Raw genomic sequence first — 9761 nt, 5'->3', positions numbered from 1 at the left:
GGGCGGCGCCGCGCCGAAATGGGCCCGGGCGGCGCCGCGCCGAAATGGGCCCGGGCGGCGCCGCGCCGAAATGGGCCCGGGCGGCGCCGCGCCGAAATGGGCCCGGGCGGCGCCGCGCCGAAATGGGCCCGGGCGGCGCCGCGCCGAAATGGGCCCGGGCGGCGCCGCGCCGAAATGGGCCCGGGCGGCGCCGCGCCGAAATGGGCCCGGGCGGCGCCGCGCCGAAATGGGCCCGGGCGGCGCCGCGCCGAAATGGGCCCGGGCGGCGCCGCGCCGAAATGGGCCCGGGCGGCGCCGCGCCGAAATGGGCCCGGGCGGCGCCGCGCCGAAATGGGCCCGGGCGGCGCCGCGCCGAAATGGGCCCGGGCGGCGCCGCGCCGAAATGGGCCCGGGCGGCGCCGCGCCGAAATGGGCCCGGGCGGCGCCGCGCCGAAATGGGCCCGGGCGGCGCCGCGCCGAAATGGGCCCGGGCGGCGCCGCGCCGAAATGGGCCCGGGCGGCGCCGCGCCGAAATGGGCCCCAACAGACTTATTCTTTAGACATGAAGCAGGTGACCCTGCTCACTCTCTAGGCACTACTGCACTTATGCGGTCAAGAGGCATTACCCCACTGTTTCCCAAGAACAACTAACTGGAAACCCCTCATAAACATGCTTCTAATATGTCAATTCAAGGACATCAGGACTAGAGGGCTGCAATTTCTAAGGACTCAACAGACAGCAAACACACAGGCAAAAGCTCCAGAAATATAACAAACTGTCCCTAAACCTGAAAAAGACTACCCCTTACATGCCCACTGCTGCCATTTCCAGATACATGCTCCCACAGGGAGCCTCCATCATACATTTCTCCTAAACCCTGCTCCATCACTTCAACAGCAAGGTTTTGCCTTTGATAATATTTGACATACAGGCAAAGACTCTCTAAAAGCCCCGTAATTCTGCAAAAATCATAAGGGACCCAGAAACACAAAGCAAACACACAAAGTAACATCACCATACTATCCATAAAACTGCTATAATAACTACTCACCTGAGGAAGAGCTGCGTGCAATACAGGTAACTATTACTAGATTGCTTTACTATGACAGATCCTACCAGTTACCACCTCAAAAAGATGTGCGTACCGGTTTCTACTTGAAAATGCATCAGTCCATAGACTCTGACCCACCTAAAGAACCCTGCAACTGACTGAAGGAACAACAAAGCACCTACCCAAAAGAGCAACCCAGGCTGAAGGAGCTCTCTGATGGCATACCTGCAATTGAGTTACCATTTGGTCCCACCTGGAAACGGAAGACAATCACCTGGGAAAGTACAAAAAAAAAAAAAAAAAAAAAAAACACAGAAAGATGAGGAGCAGTAGCTATGGTTTCTTTACTTCTTTATATGGCTTAGCTCAACAGCATGCAGAGTGCAGACAAGAGAACTGGGGTTTTTCTAGAAGCAGACTAACACAGTCCACCAAAAAACTCAGAGTCCCCACAGACATCCACTCTCCCTCGTGCCTCATTCAAATTTCCGTGCCTGTGCCCTGAGCAACAAGAAACAAATAGAGAAGGCCACATCCACAATGGACACGCGAACAGTGCAGCTCCTTGCAGAAAACTCAAATACAGAGAGCAGAGCTAGAAAAATAAATAAATAAATAAACAAACACCCTGAAGTCAACAAAAGCCAAAAGGCCATGAACGCACAAGAGCCCCAACAGAGGTAGCCACAGACTTACCCTTTGCAGATGAAAAAGGTGAACCTGCTCAGTCTCTTGGTAATACTGCAACTACGTGGTTGAGCCTCTTGTAGCATGTGATCAAGCTGGTTTTAGTCCTCAGGAGAGTTACACAAGTGGGTTGATTCATCTACAGATTAAAATACAGCTCAAAAACAAGCGTGTATCCCACCATCCCAAAAAACAGTGAGCCAGCAACCTTCACTAAATATTCCTCTATTAAGTGAATTCCAAGCACTTAAAATCCAGAAATCCATAGACTTCAGCCTGCCTAAACAACCCTGCAACTGACTGACAGAAAAACAAAGCACTTACTCCAAGGAGCAGCCCAGGCAGAATGAGCTCTCTGATGCCATGCCTGGGGCTCATATACCTTTTGGCCCCACCCAGCACCCAAACCCAATCACGTGGTAAAGGGGAGGGGCAAAGCACAAGAAAGTAGGAAGAGAGCTGGAACAGCAGCAGCTGTGATGTTTTTTTGTTTGTTTGTTTCTTTTTTATTTTTTTTTAATCTGCTTTATCTCAAAAACCTGCAGAGCGCAGACAAAGCAAAAATCCCTGTGCTTTTGCTGCAGCTTTTAATATTGAACTGACAGTATCACCAAACAAGTAACTGAAACTTTCTGAACTGGAATTAGTTTAAGCACGCTCATTCCCATCTGTAAACACAGAACCAGCATTCACTAGCCCTAACCGTAACCCCAACCCTCACCCTAAACCCTAACCCCAGCCCCAGCCCTAGCCCCTAACCCCAACCCTAGTTTCTGAGAACTACATTTCCCGGTATGCTCTGGGCACCCAACATGGCCTCCCGGAAGTCCGAAGTCCGAGAACTACATTTCCCGGTATGCTCTGGGCACACAACATGGCCTCCCGGAAGTCCGGAGTCCGAGAACTTCATTTCCCAGTATGCTCTGGGCACCCAACATGGCCTCCCGGAAGTCCGGAGTCAGAGAACTTCATTTCCCGGTATGCTCTTGGCACCCAACATGGCCTCCCGGAAGTCCGGAGTCCGAGAACTTCATTTCCCGGTATGCTCTTGGCACCCAACATGGCCTCCCGGAAGTCCGGAGTCCGAGAACTACGTTTCCCGGTATGCTCTGGGCACCCAACATGGCCTCCCGGAAGTCCGGAGTCCGAGAACTACGTTTCCCGGTATGCTCTGGGCACCCAACATGGCCTCCCGGAAGTCCGGAGTCAGAGAACTTCATTTCCCGGTATGCTCTGGGCACCCAACATGGCCTCCCGGAAGTCCGGAGTCCGAGAACTACGTTTCCCGGTATGCTCTTGGCACCCAACATGGCCTCCCGGAAGTCCGGAGTCCGAGAACTACGTTTCCCGGTATGCTCTGGGCACCCAACATGGCCTCCCGGAAGCCTGGTGCCGGAAAACTACAACTACTAGCATTCCCTGGAGAGCCGGCATGGCCAATCAAGAGAACCTTAGCCCTTACCGCCCTTACACAAAAGAGCCTGAAGCCCTAACCCTAAAAATCCTCGAAACTACTACAGACCTAACCCAACCTATTTACCACACTAAACCCCTGAAGACCTATGCCTAAAACCCCTAACCCAATAAATTTACACACTCAAATCCCAAACCTACAAAATTAAGACACTCAAATCCCAAACCCAAAAAAATAGGACACTCAAAACCCAAACCCAAAAAATGAGGATGCTCCAAACCCTAACCCAAAACATTAGGACACTCAACACCCAAACCCAACCCAAAACATTAAGACGCTCAAAACCCTAACCCAAAAAAATTAGGACACTCAAAACCCTAACCCTGGAGCACCTAACCTGAAAAAAAAAAAAAAAAAAAAAAAAAAAAAAAAGATCTTAAAACCCTAACCCTAAATAACTGTCCAAAAATAAAACCCTAAGACCCTAACCCTAAAAAGTCTTTCAACACTACAACACAAAAAACTCTAAAACCCTAACATGCTAATCCTGAAACCCTTAAAACCCTAACCCCCAAATCCCTAAAAACCTAACTGTTAAAACTCCAACCCTAAAAACCTTAAAATCCTAAACATAAACCCTGAGAACGCTTACCCTGAAACCCAACCCTAGAAAAACCTATCTCTGAAACCTTAAAACCGTGAATCAATCTGTAGCCAGTAACATAGGCTCAGGAGAGGATCTCAGTACAGTAGCATTTTTATTCGAGATTACAATGGCGAGCGTCCCGCAAGCAGGAGGGTGCCTACTAATTCCATACACAGTTTATATACTTTTTTTTTTTTCCTCCCAAGGACTGGGACCGTCCCGTTTCCCCATTAACTGTGCAATCCAGGTTCATACTCTATCTGGCGCTTCACAGAAAATACACACCTGCTGGCCTGTTACAAGTCACAATTCTTTTGAGGCTTTTACTCTTTGAGGTGGTAACGTTTCTTACACCGTGATTTCCACCTAATGGCGGTAAGGATTCTGGTTGTCTGCATTTTACAAGGTTGTCTGTTGTAATAAATGACTAAGTCCCAAATAGGATTACAATCAAAGTTTACAATTTATTAAACGAATAGAGGTAAGCAAACAGCACTGGGTGCACCAGGAGTCTCTGCTCCACCAAGACGCACATGAGTTACAACAGGCAGATGGTTTTTATGCTCCTAGGCTAATACATATTCATTACTGCTTCTAGAAAAGGCAGGGTTATTATAATTAGTTCCTGGAATCCAAACCCGCCCACTGGCGCATGCGTATCAGTCTCTGGTGGTCCCTCTGGGGGTCTCTCATACTGAAGGCTCATAGTCTTCCTCCCAGGCTTTTTCCTTGTCCTTCTCCTTTGTCCATCTTGGCTGGATGTCAGAGACTTGTGCAGTGCCCCATGCAATAGTCATAACAGTTAGCAGTTATTCTGAAATCCCTTTGTTCTCTTATCCCCTGTTGACCCGAATTGCTGGACCATTCCTTTGCAAGATGAGAAGAGGTAAAGAGAGGAGGAGGAACAGGAGCCCTGTTTTTGGTCTGGCTTATTTCAACAGGGTGCAGCACAAGCAACCAGGCTGTATCTCTTCAAAGACTTGCCTTAGCATTGGTGAAGGAAACTTACCGGGCTGACAACCCTCTCACCTTTTTGCACCACTCTACAACATGGGGACTTCACCTCTCCAAGGCTGCATGAGGGAAGGGCAGAAACAAGAAAAAAAGCACATCCTGAGGCACCTCATAACCACAGCCTACCTACTGCAATACTTATCTCTCTCTTCCCAGCTGCTTTACCTCTGCTGCTCTCCATCTCCAAACCACATTCTTTTTAACTGCCATGCAGAGTGGCAGTCCTCCGGGCGCCATAGAGCAGCACCATATTTTTATTTTTTTTATTAGTATTTTTTAATTTCAAAACAGCAGTCTGCTTCCCTCTGGAGATGGGCAGTAGGTCCAGCCAGTCACCAAGTTGCCAACACAGAGCTTCACAGTTCCAGAAGGCGCTCTTTCCTTTGACTGATTCCTTCTAAATGTTATCTACCACTGGCAAAAGCAATAAACAGACTGCAAACATGCACTGCCATCTTTGACAAACTTTATGTTTTTAATTTTATTATTTCAAAAGAGCAGTCCACTTGCATCTACACCTGTGAAGTAGATCAAACCAGTCACTAAGTTGCCAAACAAGAACTTGACAGTTCCAGACAGCGCTGTTTCCTTTGACCGGTTCCTCCTAATGTTTACCTACTGCTGGAAAAAAAGCAAAAAGACTCTGTGCCAGCTGCCCTTGAGTACTCACCCAGAGCTTGAGTATTCGCCCACAGACAGACCAGATGTCATTTCCAAAAGAGTCAGGACAATGTATTATTGCACTGATGGAACACCACTTTAGCTACCATCACTAATTGCCAGGCAGAACAGCTCCAGGCCAAGCACACACATAAAGAGACACGCTACAAACATCATGAATGAAACATGGGAAAAGAATTATTTATGCTGTAAGAATTACTCACCTGAAGAAGAGCTGCATGCAATGAAGGCACCTACTACTATATAGATTAATTTACTTTAAATGATCCTACTAGATGTCACCTTAAATAGACGTACTTATCTCTTTCAACTTGGAAACACATCAACCCGTAGACTTTGACTCACCACCAGGCAGGGACTAGGAATACTAAGTAGAGGAGAAAACGAGTGTTGTGAGCCTGAAGTGTGTACAACCATAGTAAAGACGGCTCCTGAGAGGATGGGGAAACAAAGGGAAAGCTGCTTACCTCTGAGAAGTCGTCCTTGATCTTTGTGCCACGTATATTTGTCTTAAATGCTCAGCGCACGAGTTTAGGGGTCCCCGTCCGTTGAAGGCTTACCTTGGGGAAGTCCTACATGGCTCCACCTGCATTACTGATTTTTTCTGCCAGCAGGCAGTAGCAGAAAATCCTGAGAAACGGCAGACACATCTTCCCAAACCATTTTCTCAATAACGGAAGTAATGCGAACCGCGCTGAAAACCTCAAGTGAAAACAGAAAAAAAACACACCCCATGTTGTCTCAGGTAGGAAACAACTGCCCTGAGCAACCTTCCCTTCCCAGGGTGAACCCAACGTACACAAGGCCTTAGGGGGAAGGCAGAAAAGGAACCCAAGACTTAGTACGTCTCCTGAGAATCGCGATTTCCATTTACTCCATGTCTTCTGGTCTCACAGAATGAGGCAGAGGTATAATTAATTCCCTCTCCATCTCTCTGCAAAGAGCTTTTCTCATATCTGTGACAAAGGAGAAAAATGTTATGATCATGGGAGTCATTCCACAAAGCCACACATGGTAATTTCACTATTACGGATAAGATCATTTTTAATCAAAAACACCTCGGCCACAACGTTACCACTGCAAACATAGCGCTGCACAAAAATTCAACTCAAGATAAAGGAAAAGGCGAGCTAAGAAGACGAATGAAGTTGACCAAAAGCATCTGCAACAACCATCTGGTAGGTGGTTGTCCACAGCCATCGGATTTCATGGTCATCTTTCCTGACGAATGAATCCTGGAAGAACAGAGAAGATACACAACATGTCCACAACAACTTCTGAGGAGATTACTGAAAAGAAAAACAAAAAAAAATAGAAACAGCAAGCGGCTAGTATGTTCAGTTTTGTTAACAGAGTAACATTAACATACTAGAAATTTCCACATTCTATGTAGCCCCAAAGCAGTGCTGGGTATATCCACTGATATTAATGGGGTGGCACAATGTCAGAGATAGTTAATAGACAAGGTACACCTGAGGTGCACAGATTGCACATTCTAGGCAAGAAAAAAGGCACAGCTTGGCACCCAGTTTGGATGAGCTTGCGTATGAGTCTGCTGATAGGAGAGTATATGCAACAAGCAGAAAAGTCTTTCACTCCACAGACTCAGTTTCATTTATATATATATACATACATGTATACATATAAACGAACATTTTAAACTTTTTAACCACTTGAGCAATAATCATTAGCTATGCCTACTTAAAGCCAGGACCACACTTAAGTGATTAAGTAAGCATGGACCCTTACCTATGAAAAGCTGAAAATGCCCCATAATCATTGCGCACTTTATGCACAATATACATAATTTTTGCACAAACCTGTATCATTTTTCACACAGAGAGGGGGTAAGGCAGACAAAGGTTTTAGAGATGCGTCAAAATCAGAACAACCACTAGGCAATCAGTAAAACATGCAAACCTCAGCTAAAAAATATTTATATATTTTTCCTGTGGTCATCTCCTAAAGATCACCAAGTCTGAGGGACAACAAACGGTGTAATTTTACACAACTGGACAATGCTCATAATAAGATACACTGTAGTTAAGAAGCCACCTGTAACAAAGGTTACTGTTAGAAAAAACACTAAATGAAGACAGGGATGTAGCAGATACCTTTGAACAGCTTTCACAAGCCCTGGCATTACTTCATGTGTGGGTTTATAGTACTTTTTAGATAACAGATTTTAGCAGAACTCTGGAAGTTTAGACTTTCTGCTTTGAGAGTCACAAGAGTGCCTGCTGTGCTCACACCTACATGATGTCAACTCAATCTGTCACAATTAACCTGGGATATTCTACGATTCTAAGTATTTTATACAATAAGACTAATTCTGCCCCTGAGGATCTGACAAGGAAGTGACCTTTCTCCTTCCTAGTTCCAAGTGAAATCAAATCATACAGCTGCTTTACACAGCGTCCTTTGGGGACCCAGAAGCTGAACTTGATGATCCTCATGGGTCCCTTCCAACTCGGAGATTCTGTGATTCTATATATTGAAGTAACTGGAATTTTGCTGCTTACCCCCCGTGATGCTGCAACCAGCATTAAAACACTCTTTGTACTAATCATAAATAGCTCTCAAAGTCATTTAAGTCTGCGAGATGTGATGAGAGGTTACAAGACAAGCATTACATAGGTTTCCCTATCAGACTAGTTTAATACCAGCTGCTTTTAAAAAGCTAGATTAAAACTGTTAAATATATATATATATATATTGCAATCTGTAGCTTCTGATCCTGTCCATCTCTGTTTATCAACTTCACAGTTTAATGCCCACAGTGTTACTCCACAGTTCATAAGAGTTCTGCTATTGCTTATTTGACATCTCCCAATCCTTACTCCTCTCACAAATGCTCCAAATTGCTACTCTTACTTCTATCTGACTTCTTGATCTTTTTTCACTTCTTATCTCAGAATCACAGAATCACAGAATTTTCTAGGTTGGAAGAGACCTCAAGATCATCGAGTCCAACCTCTGACCTAACGCTAACAGCCCTCCACTAAACCATATCCCTAAGCTCTACATCTAAACGTCTTTTGAAGACTTCCAAGGATGGTGACTCCACCACTTCCCTGGGCAGCCTGTTCCAATGCCTCACAACCCTTTCAGTGAAGAAGTTCTTCCTAACATCTAGCCTAAAACTCCCCTGGCTCAACTTAAACCCATTCCCCCTTGTCCTGTCACCAGGCACGTGGGAGAACAGATCAACCCCCACCTCGCTACAGCCTCCCTTGAGGTACCTATAGAGAGCGATAAGGTCGCCCCTGAGCCTCCTCTTCTCCAGGCTGAACAAGCCCAGCTCCCTCAGCCGCTCCTCGTAGGACTTGTTCTCCAGGCCCCTCACCAGCTTCGTCGCCCTTCTCTGCACCCGCTCAAGCACCTCGATGTCCTTCTTGTAGCGAGGGGCCCAAAACTGAACACAGTACTCGAGGTGCGGCCTCACCAGAGCTGAGTACAGGGGGACGATCACCTCCCTAGCCCTGCTGGTCACGCTGTTCCTAATACAAGCCAGGATGCCGTTGGCCTTCTTGGCCACCTGAGCACACTGCTGGCTCATATTCAGCCGACTATCCACCATCACTCCCAGGTCCTTCTCTGCCTGGCAGCTTTCCAACCATTCCTCTCCCAGCCTGTAGCTCTGCTTGGGGTTATTGCGCCCCAGGTGCAGGACCCGGCACTTGGCCTTGTTAAACTTCATGCAGTTGACCTCAGCCCATCGGTCCAGCCTATCCAGATCCTCCTGCAGAGCTTTCCTACCCTCAAGCAGATCGACACACGCACCTAACTTGGTGTCATCTGCGAACTTACTAAGGGTGCACTCGATGCCCTTGTCCAGATCATCGATGAAGATATTAAAGAGGACTGGCCCCAGCACCGAGCCCTGGGGGACGCCACTAGTGACTGGCCTCCAACTGGACTTGACTGGAGCAAGGCACAGCTTTGACCTGTCTTAACTCCCCAAGTTCAGGTAAGAAGCAATACAGAACTGAACAGAAAACCAGTGTATAAATAGTAACCATTAAGAAAACACAGAGCACTCTCCTTTAATCCTTCAATTCTATTTCTCCAGAGAGGAAAAAACAAACAAACAACAATGGCAAAAAAAAAACAAAACACAATATGTCCTCTCTAATACATGACAAAAGAGTCTCATTAAAGACCATCATATAATATTTGGAGCCTACTAGTGGCTTTAAATATATCTAAAATGCTAGAAGGAAAAAAACACATTAATTTAAGTGAAGCTATGGACATAAAATGTGCCAGGGCTCTGGAAAGAAGACTG

This window comes from Aythya marila, assembly GCF_965140915.1.
Source record: "Aythya marila genome assembly, chromosome: 9".
NCBI classification, from domain to species: Eukaryota; Metazoa; Chordata; class Aves; order Anseriformes; family Anatidae; genus Aythya; species Aythya marila.
The sequence above is the reverse complement of the archived record's forward strand: the minus strand, read 5'-3'. Positions refer to the sequence as shown.